Source organism: Indicator indicator, chromosome 6 (genome assembly GCF_027791375.1).
Source record: "Indicator indicator isolate 239-I01 chromosome 6, UM_Iind_1.1, whole genome shotgun sequence".
NCBI lineage: Eukaryota > Metazoa > Chordata > Aves > Piciformes > Indicatoridae > Indicator > Indicator indicator.
The window spans coordinates 31,450,655-31,464,549 of NC_072015.1; positions in this window are offsets into that span (position 1 = coordinate 31,450,655).

Consider the following 13,895-nt stretch of genomic DNA (forward strand, 5'->3'; position numbering starts at 1 on the left):
TCTTAGTACTTCTGTTTTCCCTTTTAAACAGTGTTATGTTCCTTAGCATTCAAATATTGCATTGAAGTCTGTGGAGATTTTTCATCCCTGAACTTCATGCTATGATTGAAAGATTTCTGAGTGATTTCTTGATAGACAGATCCTCACTTTGCCATCCATGCTGTTTTTATTTACTCTCCACTGCAGTGGTATACAGTAGTATCTGCTTTGCTGCGCTGGAGCCCTATGCACAGATGCTGAAAGATGGAGTAAATCTTTGAACTGACACAAGGTTACATCAACTGATTGCAACATCCTAAGCTCTGATCAGCCTTCTCTGTAATTTCATAATGGTATTTTTACTTTAATCTACTGCAAAGTGATTTTCATCTTCTTACACAACCTTCTTTGAATGCAACTGAGCATTCGATTACAAGACTTTCAGGCTTCAGTGATGAATGCCTGAACCTAAGAATCATCAAACCTCAGAGATCAGACTGAAGAAGTACTTGGCATCACTATAATTTTGAACACCTATCAAGATCCATTTAACTTTCATATTCTCTTCCAAAAATGGAAGCATCTCCATATTTGCATATTGAAAACCCAGGACACTAAGTAATACATCATGTGTCCTTGGAGGCTTTTTCTCCTAACAGCATTTTTTTCTCCTGTGAACATCTCTTTTAGCACATATATTAAAAAGGATGTTTAAAAAGGACTTGTGCATGGGATTTAAGTGCTATTCCTAGGTAATAGGAACTAGAAGAGAAAAGAAGGTGAAAGAGAGCAGGAATAGAGAGAAGAAAAGAAAAATAATCTAGGGAAATTGCAAGCAGGTTATCTCCAAAGGCTAGTCAAGACAGACTGGTGGAGGCACCAACAGCCTGCCTCCACCCTGTCTTAAGCCACCACCTCTGTCTTGTTGCTGCAGGTCAGTTTTTAGCATGCAGACAGGCAGGATTTCTAGATTTGCCTGGTTTGGAGATAGGAATGACAAAACACCCAGGAATCAAGTCTCTTTCTAGATGACTTCTCCTTTTCTTTTTTTTTCTCCAAGAAACAAATACCTCAGGAAGAAGAAATTTATCTTGCAGAAATCCATAAATAGTAGCTCCTTACTCATATGGGCTAGTTGTCCTATAACTGCTTTTCCATATTTACAGGCTTTAGAAAAGCAAGGTAAATAGCAGTAATTTTCTTTACCTACTGATTTAGCCAGAATGCCTTATGACAAATTTCATACTGATGTTTTCAGTGAAAATTATATCATTAGGCCAGAGCCAAAGAGTAACCTCTTTTGGTACTTGTTTACATACACATTTACAGAGAAACTCATAGGAAAAAGCCAGTCGGAAAGATCCTCCTGATCTCTTCTAGTCCAATCCCTGCTCAAAGCAGAGCCAACCTTGAAGCTAGATTCAACATTAAAATTAGATCGGATTGCTAAGGGTCATGTTCTGATTATCTCCAAGGATGGAGATACATGCCCTTTCTGTAATAAACAAGTGGCTTAGGCCAGAGCGCAGGCAGCTCAAGGACTTAACCTTTTGGGGTTTATCTGCAAAACAGATTCAGAAGACTAATGGAAGGGATCATGTGAAAGCAAAGAAATGTCATCCCATTTACTAGACTCATATCTGTTCTTGGATTATAATCTACTGTTCTGCAATTAATTTTGCCTTTCTAATGTTTCGCTCTAACATCACAAAAGTTATGGATATTTTCCCTTAGGGGAAAAAATAGTTACATTATATAGAGGTATTCAATTTAGGGGCTAAAATTGTATGAAAATTATTTCATTAGGTTCTCTCACTCACAAAGACTAAGAAATTTCCTTTACTGATTAATAGACTTCTGGAAATCAAGCAGTCCAAAGTTTTATTGTCAGGACTGAACTCTTTCATAGTGTATCAATGATAAGCCTTTTCAAAGAGCTGTAGAAGTAATGAGTTAGGCTTTTTTAATAAATTACTTGGGGGCGGGAGGGGAGGAATCCTTTTCATCAGCTCAGAGTTGTCATTAAGTGAAATAATAAAATAGTTGAGCCCCTTGATACAAGAAGGACATTGAGTTCCTAGAGTATATCCAGAGAAGGGCAATGAAGCTGGTGAAGGGCTTGGAGAACAAGTCTTCTGAGATGCAGCTGTGGAAATTGGGATTGTTTAGTCTAGAGAACAGGAGGCTGAGGGGACACCTCATTTTTCTACAACTACCTGAAAGAAGGTTGTAATGATGTGATGGTCAGTCTCTTCTCCCTAGTAGTGATGGGATGAGAGGAAATGGCCTCAGATTGTGCCAGTGGAGGTTTAGATTGGGTATCAGGAAAAATTTATTTACTGAAAGAGTGGTCAGGCATTGGAACAGGCTGCCCAGGGAGGTGGTGGAGTCAGTGTGCCTGGAAGCATTCAAAAAACACAGTCATGGCACTCTGGACCATGATTTAATGGCCACAGTGGTGTTAGGGTGATGGTTGGACTCTCTCTTAGAGGTCTTTTCCAACCAAAATGATTTTGTGATTCTATAGAAATATAGGCTCATTTCAAAATAAGTTCCCAAGTGTTATGCCGTTTGACATGTTCCATATTTATTTTAAAAGTCTATGCAACATTGTTGCTGTTTTGCCTTATAAAATACAATTACATACAAACACAAATTGTTCTGGAAAAAGCTAGCATGGACAATGTGTTAAAAACATAAAATACTGAATGCAGGCTGCAGCCTCATAAAGACAGCTCTAACAGGACACAGGAGTTGTGCTGACTTTGCACAGTCTTGGGACAGAAGTTTGTCAGTCTTGCTTTGCATGAATTTGCCTACACCTACTTTAAGCTTGCTTTTTATTTGGTTGGGTTTGTTGCTGTAACAGACATTTTTCTAATGACCAGGTAGCTACACCTAACTTGCTTTGCTCATCTCTGTACAGTATCACCAGAGCTTCTACGTAGATAGCAGTAATGCACAGCTATGAAGCATGAAGTATGTATGACTTTAGTAGGATGATGTAGTACCAGCTTGGTATGAAAGAGAGGAGGCCCTGAAGGTGGGCCCCAGCAGGTGGTATAGAAAAGTACAGGTACAGAATGATGGAGAAGGAGCATGGGCTAATGCTTGAGAGCTGCAGGGCTATGACCCACACACCAGTGGTCAGCTAGAGAAGTACAGACCTGGGAGATGAACAAAATCTGTCTGAAGAGTAACAAAAAGAATCAAGAACATGTTTGTAACTTAGGTAAAATGCACCATATGTAGTACATCTAGAGGTAACATAGAGTTGAAGACCAGTGAAGAAAGAATAAAACATAAAAGGTGTTGGGCAACTTGAATATGACTGTAGGTGGATCCTAGAGGAGGAGGAGGAAGAAACAACCACTACCATACCCCAGCAAAGTACTTAGGATGGTGTTGTTACTCCCTCCAGGCTCAAGACATTGACCTAGAGAAGCAGTAGAAGGGTGAAGAGGATAGCAGGGGAACGGAGTAGAGCCTGGACAGTGCATGCACAACAATTTTGACTGTATTATTATCACTGAGCCTTCCTATAAATAATAATATTCCTGATTTCCCCCTCCTTCTTCTTGTTTTGAAAAACAATCAAACAAAAAAAAATCAATGTGCAGAAAACCAGTCTTTTTATTTGACTGCTAAGACTACAGTCTACACTGAATTCTCTGTATCTCCTGCCCTCCCCTGTTAAGATTTTGAATGTCACAAGACTTGTACAAGCACAGATGTATTTAGGTGAAGGGCAGCAGCAAGGGTTGCTAGACTCTGGCTAAGGCTGGGTCAGACTTTGATGTAAGGTTAGCTTCATAGCTCAGGTTTGAAAGGCTGTTGCAGAAAGCATAGAGGTTGGCCTCCAAAAGCCCTGTCAGGCATCACTGAGCTGAACCAATGTCATTCACTGTGATCTCTTCACACCTGCAGCTCCATTTTTGCAGGCATCCCTAACAAAAGTCCTTGTATAGTGACCCTGAGCAGAGGCAGAGCTCAGTGACCCATGTAGGCATCAGCTCACAGCTGAAGTGACAGCTTAACCTGTCACCACCCTTTTTAGCCTACCAGCTGCCTTGGTGTATCCCGAATCTCAGATGCAGCCAGGTTATGTGCAAGGACGGTGGCTCAGGCTTGCATACACCTATGAGTTGGAGTAGGCTGGAGGTGAATCTGTCTGGTTCCACCAGCACTCTTACAGCTTCCCACCTCCTCTGCTGCTGCTGTCCCAGGCCGAAGGCTTGCGGCTTGGCAAAGGGTCACACTGTGCCAACAGCTGGAAAAAGGAGACAGGCTGCCCATGTAGAGTCCAAATCAGTTCACTGACAGTCTCACCCTTTCTTCAGGCTTTCTGCTCTCTGATGTCTCTAGACTTGGCTTAGGTCTTGGGGAATGCATTACTCTGAATGTTTTTCCTTCCAATTTGCATACTGGACCATGACAATAGTTCTTAGGCAACAGAAATGGTTAATTAAGGGGCAAATCTCAGAGTGGAGCTGCCATGCAACGAGGTCAGTTTAACTCTTTTGCCTTGGACTTTGTTCCAGAATGGTTGCTTCCACACAGTCCAGAAGGACAAAGTCAAAGCTTAAGTAAACAAAAGACTATTGGTCTGCTTGGGCAACTGGGAAGAGGAAAGATAAATTAAACTGCCTGGATAATCATAAAGATTGATTGTTGTAACTAATGTAGGGCAAAGATAGAGAAAGGATAAAAGGTTTATCCAAGTTTTGCAATGAGAAAATATAGAAAAACCATCAAGAACAAAACTTTTCCCAATTACATTCATATGGAAATTATACTATACACAAACACTGAGTTATAAAAATTACTGAATGGAACAAAAAACTTTTTTGTTTTTTTTTTTTCTGTCTTTTTAAAAGGAATCAAAACCAAGTGTAAAGACTTTGCTTAATCTAAAAAACATAAATCACTTTGTATTCTTTTCTGTTTATACAGTACATATTTACTAAGATCAAGAAATATTTTGACCTACAATTACATTTAAAAAATATAGATCTCAGGGGTTTTCTTCCATCTTCTTTCAACTTTTGGTGTTTTAGCAAATGTTTGTTTACAGAATACTTTCATTCAGGATGTCAGCTTCACTATGTCTCTCCACTTAAACCCACACCTGACAATCTGTCTCCACAGGAGAGGAGCTCCAGCCCTCTGATCATCCTCATGGCCCTTCTCTGGACACGTTCCAGCACATCTAGATCCTTCTTGTAACAGGGGCTTCAGAACTGGATGCAGCACTGCAGGTGAGGTCTCACCAGAGTGGAGTAGAGGGGGAGAATCACCTCCCTCAACCTGTATCCTATTCCCTTAGTGCAATTTTATGATGCCTTGCTTCTAAGGGAACTGAATTTCTTTTCATTAACATGCACTTGTGTGACACAGCTGATCCTGGCACACCTTCAAAAGAAAGTCCTTTTGCAGCCCCTCAGAGAGCTTAGCAGTCTTCAGAGGTGCCTGTGAAAGGAGTCTTGCAAATAAAGCCGTACTAACAGGAAAGAAAGAATTATGAAAATACAATAGGCAGCCCTAAACCATCACTTCTATGACCCAGTCCTCTAGAGCCAGACATTTGTTTAAAAACCCTCTGCTGTAGTTAATTAAACCCTTGGCCACAGTGGAGTTAGCCAAGTGCCTTCAGCCAGCAAAGCCAGCACTGGCCAGCATTGAGAGAACACACACAAATACGAAGTACTCTGTGGTGGGTGGGTGGGAAGCATTTTTGTCCTCTGAAACTTGAGTATTTGGGGGGAAAAAATAAATCTACTGGGAATAAGGGAATCATCCAAAAACTCCCCTGATACAGATCAAGTGCCTCTGTGACTTAGTCCCATTATTTCAGCAAGGTCAGTGGGAGTTACCCTGAATTTATGGTCAAGCAGCATTTGGCCCAATGTTTTTTTTTTTTAAGGCACTGACTTTTCTTCTGCCTTTGCCTAATTTTCAGTTAAAGGTAAAGTAAAACTGGAGGAGTGGGGCCGAGTGGGGTATTTATACTGATTCCCCAGGTGCCCCTGCATGTAGCATGCTCTGCATCGCCCATGCTGGCGAGTAAAAGGTTTTGAATGAAGAAAACAGAGCAATGGTGATTACAGGAGTAAGGTAACCCTACATGGTACAAATTTCTGTACCTTTACCTTAACAAGAAAAAAGACCATAAAGAGATCACTTCAACCTCTTAGAAAACCTTTTGTTCCTCACTGGTCATGTTGTCTGGCAACAGAGAAGCTCTGTGCTTGGGCTGAAACTTGTGTCTCAGCTGTATTTTGGCACAGCTACAAAATCCAGGCATAGTATTTGCCACACAGAAGTCAACTGTAGTGTTTTCCTTTTTCAGTTAACATATATGCACATATATGCAGCGAGATAAACAATTAGAAGGTATCTACGTCTTTTCAGCAGTACAGAACAATAATTCCAATAGTTTTTGGCATTAAGCACCATTGAGATTTACCTTAGCTCAGTAAATGTTTGCTTTTTTCAAGTGTTTCTAATAAATAGCGTCTCCTTCATCGCTGTGCCTCTGAGAAGCTCAGCTACCTCAGGCACTAGGTTGCAAGAGTCTCAGAGCACAGATGGAACAAGGGGGTGAAGGTAGCCTTGTTTTACCAGTACAAGGCTTCTTGTGAATGCAGATTCACAGGTACAAAGCATCTTTAAAAAAAGGCAGTGGTGCCCCTTTTAGATGGATCCACCTTGTCAGTCCAACATAGTGTTGTCAAAACGCTCTGGAGTAAGGGCATCTGAGGAAGCTTCAACAGCCACAGCATGGTGGTTTAGCAGAGTACAAGAGCTGCAATGTGCAAGGAGTGGGACAGGAAGGCTGTCACTACCCAAAGGTAACTCCAGAATCCTTTGGTTTTGAAAATCAGCCCTAGTGAAGTGTTGCAGGACACTGAGAGGGTGACAGAAGAAAGCAATTCTTACTTGTTAAGGCAAGTTTTTCAGAGTTTTCAAATCCTTGTGCTCTGTCTTTGATGCCTGCTGCTTGCAGCAAACCTTATTTTTATTTTACCAAAAAAAAATTGTTAAACTTGCACTTTTATCTGCCTTACTATTTTCTGTTGCCAAAAATTTACAATCCCATACATTATTTGTTTCACTATGCTACTTCTAATCTCTGAACTGCCTGGTGATGTGGTAATTTCCAATATCATTAGAAACTGGAGGAACTTTTTGATGAAAACTCCAGTATTTGGAGTACAACAAACGTGTTGAGTTTTCTGCCTGTTTGTTTGGGTTTGGGTTTGTGTGTGTGTTTTGGAGTGCAAATCAAATCAAGTTCTGCCCTTGTGAAGTCATTGAATGTACATTATGAAATGTTTATTACTATAGCAGAGATATGAAATCACAGAATCGTAGAATGGTCTGGGTTGGGAGGGACCTCCAATGGTCATCTAGTCCAACCCCTTCTGCAGTAAACAGGGGCATCCTCAACTAAATCAGGCTGCCCAGAGCCCTGTTGAGCTTCACCTTGAATATCTCCAGGGATGGGGCCTCAACTACCTCCCTGGGCAACCTGCCTGCTCTGGCTTGGGCACATTAAATTATAATAATAAGACTTTTGCTATTTCATGAAATGGAGACATCAGGAGGAAAATGATAAGCAGAATATACCCTGTATCTTTTACTAATGTCTTAGCCACTTAAACAAAACCAGTAAAACTTTTTGATACCACTTTCTCTTTATGTTGCCTAGAATGCAATATAATGTACTGATAACATTGTTATACATGTAGGTGACAAAATTTGTATTATGCTGAGCAGCTGCTTGAATGGATCTATGGTCTACGCAAAGATGATTTATGCAGAAAGATGCAAAAAAACCCCACATGCCTAAGCAAGTTTCTAGACGAGGGCTATCCTTATTTTGTCAGCACTTTTTTGCATAGGCTGGGTTGATCTGTCCGAAACAGACACTGTTGTCTCAGTTTAAAGTTTTAATAATGTTTATCTGCAGTTTTAAAATAAAAAAAAGAAGAAAGAAAGACTTTTAGGATATAGCAACCTAATTTCTGTGGAAATCCTGTTTTCTTCATGACATTCCTTGTCACTGATCTCCAAAGGCAGTATCACTGCCAGGGTGCAATCAATGAATCCTAGAACTCGTAACAACTATATGACATTTTAAAACCCTAGAATTCCTTTTATAGTCTGTGAATAAAACAAGTATTAATGTATCTTTGTTTTAATAGCATTGTGTGTGTGGATTCAAAATGAGAAGGGAGTTTTTACCCCTGTGGTGGGTTGGAAATTCCGCCCCCAACCCCAGCCAGAATGACTGCAGTGCAGTGTGCCAGAAGCAGCAGTGTGCCGATCAACAGCCACTAACAGCCCACAGCACGGAGCAGAGCCACAGCTCAACGTAAGGTTCACACCTGGTGTCTCATTTTGTGCTCAGGTTTAAGACAAAGCCTGCAATCTTAATTCATTCCATACTTCAGATTGTTCGTTGTTCTGGTGGTTTACATAGTGCACAAAAAAAATCCAATGCTGACATGCAAATTTTTAAGGGCATTTAGGATGACCTGTTTGCCTGCAGGCTCTGTTACTGACACCTTTTTCAGCAGTGTCATTAGAAGTACCTGGCATTCCAAACAAGATCAGTCTATTTGTACAAAGCATTTTATACACAAGAGTGAAGTCCCTGCACTGATGGGTTTAAAACACAGGAATTTTTGAAGTACAAAAATAATGTAGTTTGCTGATTTGTCATTAACTTTAACCCTGTATATTTTTAAAAATTAAATTCCAACAAGCAGTTGGAAGTAAGAAGGGCAGCTACTTTTTAAGGGATTCATAATGAGCTCATGCTGACTTCAAAAGCAAACTGAAAGGTTCCATACAGAAGCGTGTGACAAGTCTGGAGCTGTATTCTCATGCTTCTTGCAAACCAGAAGTGAGATCCAGCAGAAACCAGTAAGGTCATGCCTACTGGGAGTGATACAGACACATCCAAGCTCACTCTAAACTAGGCCAGAGTTTTCCCAGGCTGGAAACTTTGTCCAAGAAGTAGGGTAAATATTCAAGCAGTTCATCTGTCCAACTGAAAAAAAAAAACAATGCTGAATTCATAGCAGAGAGAGTAGGATTCCTTGTAGCTTAGCAGTTAGGGCACAGAACTCAGAAAATCCTGGATGACAGCACTTGCTCTGTTTTTCCAGCAACTCTTCCTGCTCTTTCTCACCAGCTGACGCTTATGTGCAGACACCAACTCACTGCATGAAAAAGGACAATTTGTTGTGAGGAGGCTGATCCTGCTGATGTGTGCTATGCTATGTGACCTCAGACACTACTCTCCTCCTGGGAGTCATCTCAGGACTCTCATGGGACCTTAAGGCAGGAAGGTCTTGTGCACACACTAGATGTTGAGCTTTTGAAGCACAGGATCATATATCCTTCAGTAAAGGTACAATCAGTTATCTTGCATGCAAGTAAGACTCAGAGCAGACCATCACCAGTAGCTGCCTGGGAGTAGTTAGTCAGCTTTAAACCTACACACCCTAGCTTGTATTGTAGTAACTTGTTCACCCATATCCTCAGGTCTGAAGATCTCCTTGCCATGACAACAAAGTATATAATAACCTGTGTTCATCAAATAAACAGCATCAGAAATTAGCTCCACAGCATCACCTAAAACTAAACCAAGGTTCTGTCATTCTAATCCTAGAAGCTGTGACTGCTCAAATACCAACTTCCATTTATTATTCATAAACAGCCTGTCCCTCCTCAGACTGATGCATTTGAATGTTACCCAATGCAACACTACGCTGAAAATGGACATACTTGCTTGTTTCCAGCTCCCATCACCCTGTGGGCATCTAAGCAAGCAGGTAAGCTCTTCTTTCACATCCATCATCAACACTTACATACACAACAGACCTATCATGCTCTTAGAGATATCTCTGCAAGCCATGTTAAGACCACATGAGTGACACTAAAAACATCAACTAGCTTCAGAAATCTGTGACACCTGAATGTGGCAGCAGAATGATCTTTACTTCTTTTCAAGAAGGCATTTTATCACGCCTCTTGTGTGGCTTACCTTTTGCTCTTGAACCACTTCCTCCTTGACCTCTGAAGCAGTTTCTACAACACATTCCATTTCTAGAGACATTTTCCCACAGTTGACAGGTAAAAACCTTGTGATTTAAAACCATACAAGGACATGTTCCTTCAGCACCTAAGTAGGGGGAACTCCAGAGAGACTGTGGAGCACTCTTACCCTCCAATAGGATCAGTCAGTCAGCTCTGTCCACATACCAGGGTCTATGGAAAAAGGCAAGATTTCTGTGGTATTGTGCTACTCTGTGCAGTTGCTGGGCTATGGGGGTCCACATGAGTTCTGTGGTGTTCTGTCTGGAGATACAAAAAAAAAAAACTTCTCTGAGGTTTTCCTGTGCATAACTCCTCTGGCCTGACAGTGCTACTTTCCTCTCAATGAACAGAACTGACAGCTCTTGGCAGTACATTGTCTGCCTGAGTACAGTAAATTGCAAGACACAGGTACAGAAATTATACCACACAGGATAAAAGAAAAAAAAAAATCTATTCCTTGTATGTGAGACTCTGCAGTGCACTCGAGCCCATGCTGAGCTTTGTTTCAGAAGCTATCAGTATAGACCAGCAGTCACACTGAATGCCCACAGTGTTAGAAAGAAGACAAAGAAAATGTCAAGGATTGTTTTATGCACTCTTTCATCTAAGAAAATTAAGAACAAGTCTAACTAGTTTTCAGAAAGCACAGAAAATCCACCATTAATCATCTACTGAGATCCAATGTTCCAACATTTCCCATTAAATCATGTGCTTGTCTTCCCACCCACTTACAAGCCAGGTCACTCAAAAATTGAAATATGTCAACACAAAATGAATTCATCATGAGAAGGAACGAAATGCAGTATGAAAGGAAAGTAAATTCAAATATGTGATCCATTAGTTACTAGTTTCAGCTCAGATCTGGTCAGGCTTCAGAGCTAAGCATACAGAAGCATGAGCTTCTTCCCACTCCTTGTTTCTTCTATGCTGTTTCTGAACTATTTCTATAATGAGAAAATGTTTTAACTCTATTAATGGTCTACATGTTCTGTGTGACACTTTGATACAGTTCATTCATTCCCACTGAGTTTTGGTTAATAACCTTCATTGCTAGCCTGGCAGAAAATACAGTAGCAGGTTTGCTCAACATGGTCAAGAATTTACCCTTAGTAGTCAAATATGCAGAATATAAAAATAGTACCTCCCCATTTCTTTCTTTTTTTTTTTTTTGTCTCTGAAGAAAATTTCTGATCAGTGTCCATTTGCCCAGCTTTTAGCCCCTTGCCAGTTTCTCTCCAGCATTCTACAAAATTCTGACTGCAGCACAGCATTCAGAACTGGAGACAGGCCTTGGACCAGTGTGTGGAAGCAAGTGAGCCAGAGAAAGAGACAGCCTACTACCTTTTCCTCATCACAGCAGAGCGACCAAGTGATCAAGCTGTGCTGGCTTTACTCCACAGACACCAAGAGGATGCCAAGGCTGCCCCCATTTAAGGGAGCTCTGCCACTATGCATTCTTGTGAACAGCCAAGGACAGGCACAAACGAAGGCCAAAAGTGCAGTGCTCAGTTAAGGGCTGTATAAACAGTTACAAGCTGACAACGTAAGACAACGATCTCATTTTAAGCGCCCACCAACGAAAACAGCCTCTCCAAACAAAAATCAGGATTCAAGTTTATTGCCAGATAATTAGAGCGAGTACCCTCAGATAAGATCTGGAGACAAAGGATTTTGTTCTGGGGAGAAAGCAGACTGTCCATTCTTCTCTTTTTGCTCTCAGACTATGAAAACATTGGCTACCTTTAATTCACTAGACTAGTTTTTCAATAGCATAGTCATTCATTTCTCAACACACCCACAGACCTTTTCTCTTTTCCTCTCACACTCATAATCAAAAGCTAAAGTCACATAGAAACTTCTCTATGACCCCCTATGGAAAGCAGCTCTAACCTCAGGGTATTAAAAAGGGAAACTATAAGCCTGGTGACTTTTTTTTTAATCAGTTTACAAAAATCAGTTTACATTTAAAAACCTGAAACAGTTATGTCCATCTCTGAGGTACAATTTACTTCAGCACTGGCAGAAAAAGAGTATGAATAGACAAACTACAGGGCATGAGCTGTGTACATCTACATGAATGTTTTAACTTCTAATCAGTTTTGAAGCCTTGCCTACCCAGCTCCACTCTGATCTTGATTCATGTTATGGGAATTCCCTGCACAGGCCAACTCAACTGTTTAGATGGGACTGTGCTTGCATGTAGACCGCATAAACAAATTTCCAGTATATGGGACCCAAGAAGAGCTACACCATACTAGAACTCCAAAACATACACAGCATGGGAAAAAAGGCCTTTTGCAGCAAGTGTTTTGCCTTGCCCACACTGATTGCGTTACCGTGTCTGCTGATGTGAAAATAATTCTCTCAGTCTGAAATTCTTGCAAAAATAAATTAAAAACAAAAAAAAGAGAGTTAAGCTTTCTAAAAGCTGCTAGGTTTGGGGATTTTTTTTCTTCCCCTCACCTAGACATGTGAACTTAAATGTTACTTCAAAAACTAACAGAAAATTCAGTACTTGATTTATGAGTCTAACTCAAGAATTGATATAAATGTTCATATATATATATACATATAAAATAGATCCTGTAAAAACTGACACTAAACCACAAATTTTTAAACTCCACCACACCAAAGAAAAGCAAGGGTGAAACCAGGACAATGTAAGTTAGTGCTGAACACTATCCCAAATGGTACTGTTTACACTGCAGGCTATTAGTTCCAAGGTAAAGCAGTTCACAGGATCACAGGATATTAGGGGTTGGAAGGGACCTCTGAAGATCTCTGAGTCTAAGCCCCCTACCTTAGCAGGACCATAGAATCTAGTGCAGGTCACACAGTGTGTCGGTGTGAGCTGAAATTCCTCCCCCCACCAACAATAACCAGGCTAGCTCAGTCTGGAAGGAAATGAAAAGCTGTATTTACAAGCAGAGTCTACAATCTACGATGAAATGCAATGAATATGTACAAATATACAAAATTCACAACATTTACAAATATATACAATCAACAGAAAAAGCACAACCGATCTCCCTTTGCTTCCCCCCAAGGGGACCCTCCCAAAGGGGCCTCCCTCTCCCAGGAGCTTCCCCCCCAAACCCCCCTGGACAGAGAAGCAGAGTTAGTTAAGCAGAAAGTTGTTAACTTAGCTGCCAAGGTCAGTACGTGTTATCTTCAGCCAGAAGAGAAGAAGAAACAGCAGCCAGACAGCCCAGCAACTGCCCCCACTGCCGAACGCAGAATGTGCAGAGTGCCCACTTTGTTTTGGGTAATAGTTCTTAAACATTTCTATATATCCAATGGAAGTGTTTAGAACAATCAGTATTTTGCTTTCTTACACCCAATAGTGATTTATTTACATTCTTTCACTTTCTCTGTTCTGAACTTTGCAAGGAAAAAAATTAAAAAGACAGTTTCAAACCATCACACACAGGAACACATCCAGACAGGGCCTGAAAGTCTCGAGAGAAGGAGACTCCACCACCTCTCTGGGGAGCCTGTTCCAGTGCTTTGTGACCCTTACAGTAAAGTTCCTCCTCATGTTGAGGTGGAACTTCCTGTGCTGTAGTTTACATTCATTGCCCCTTGTCCTATCACAGGGCACGAGAAGAGGCTGTCCCTTCCTTCCTGACACCCAGCCCTCATATATTTATATACGTTTATTAGATCCCCTCCCAGTCTCCTCTCCAGATTCAACAGCCCCAGGTCTCTCAGCCTTTCCTCACACAGCAGTGCTCCAGTCCCTTAATCATCCTTGTAGAACCTCCATTGGACTCTCTCAAGTAGATTCCTGTCCCTCTTGAAATGGG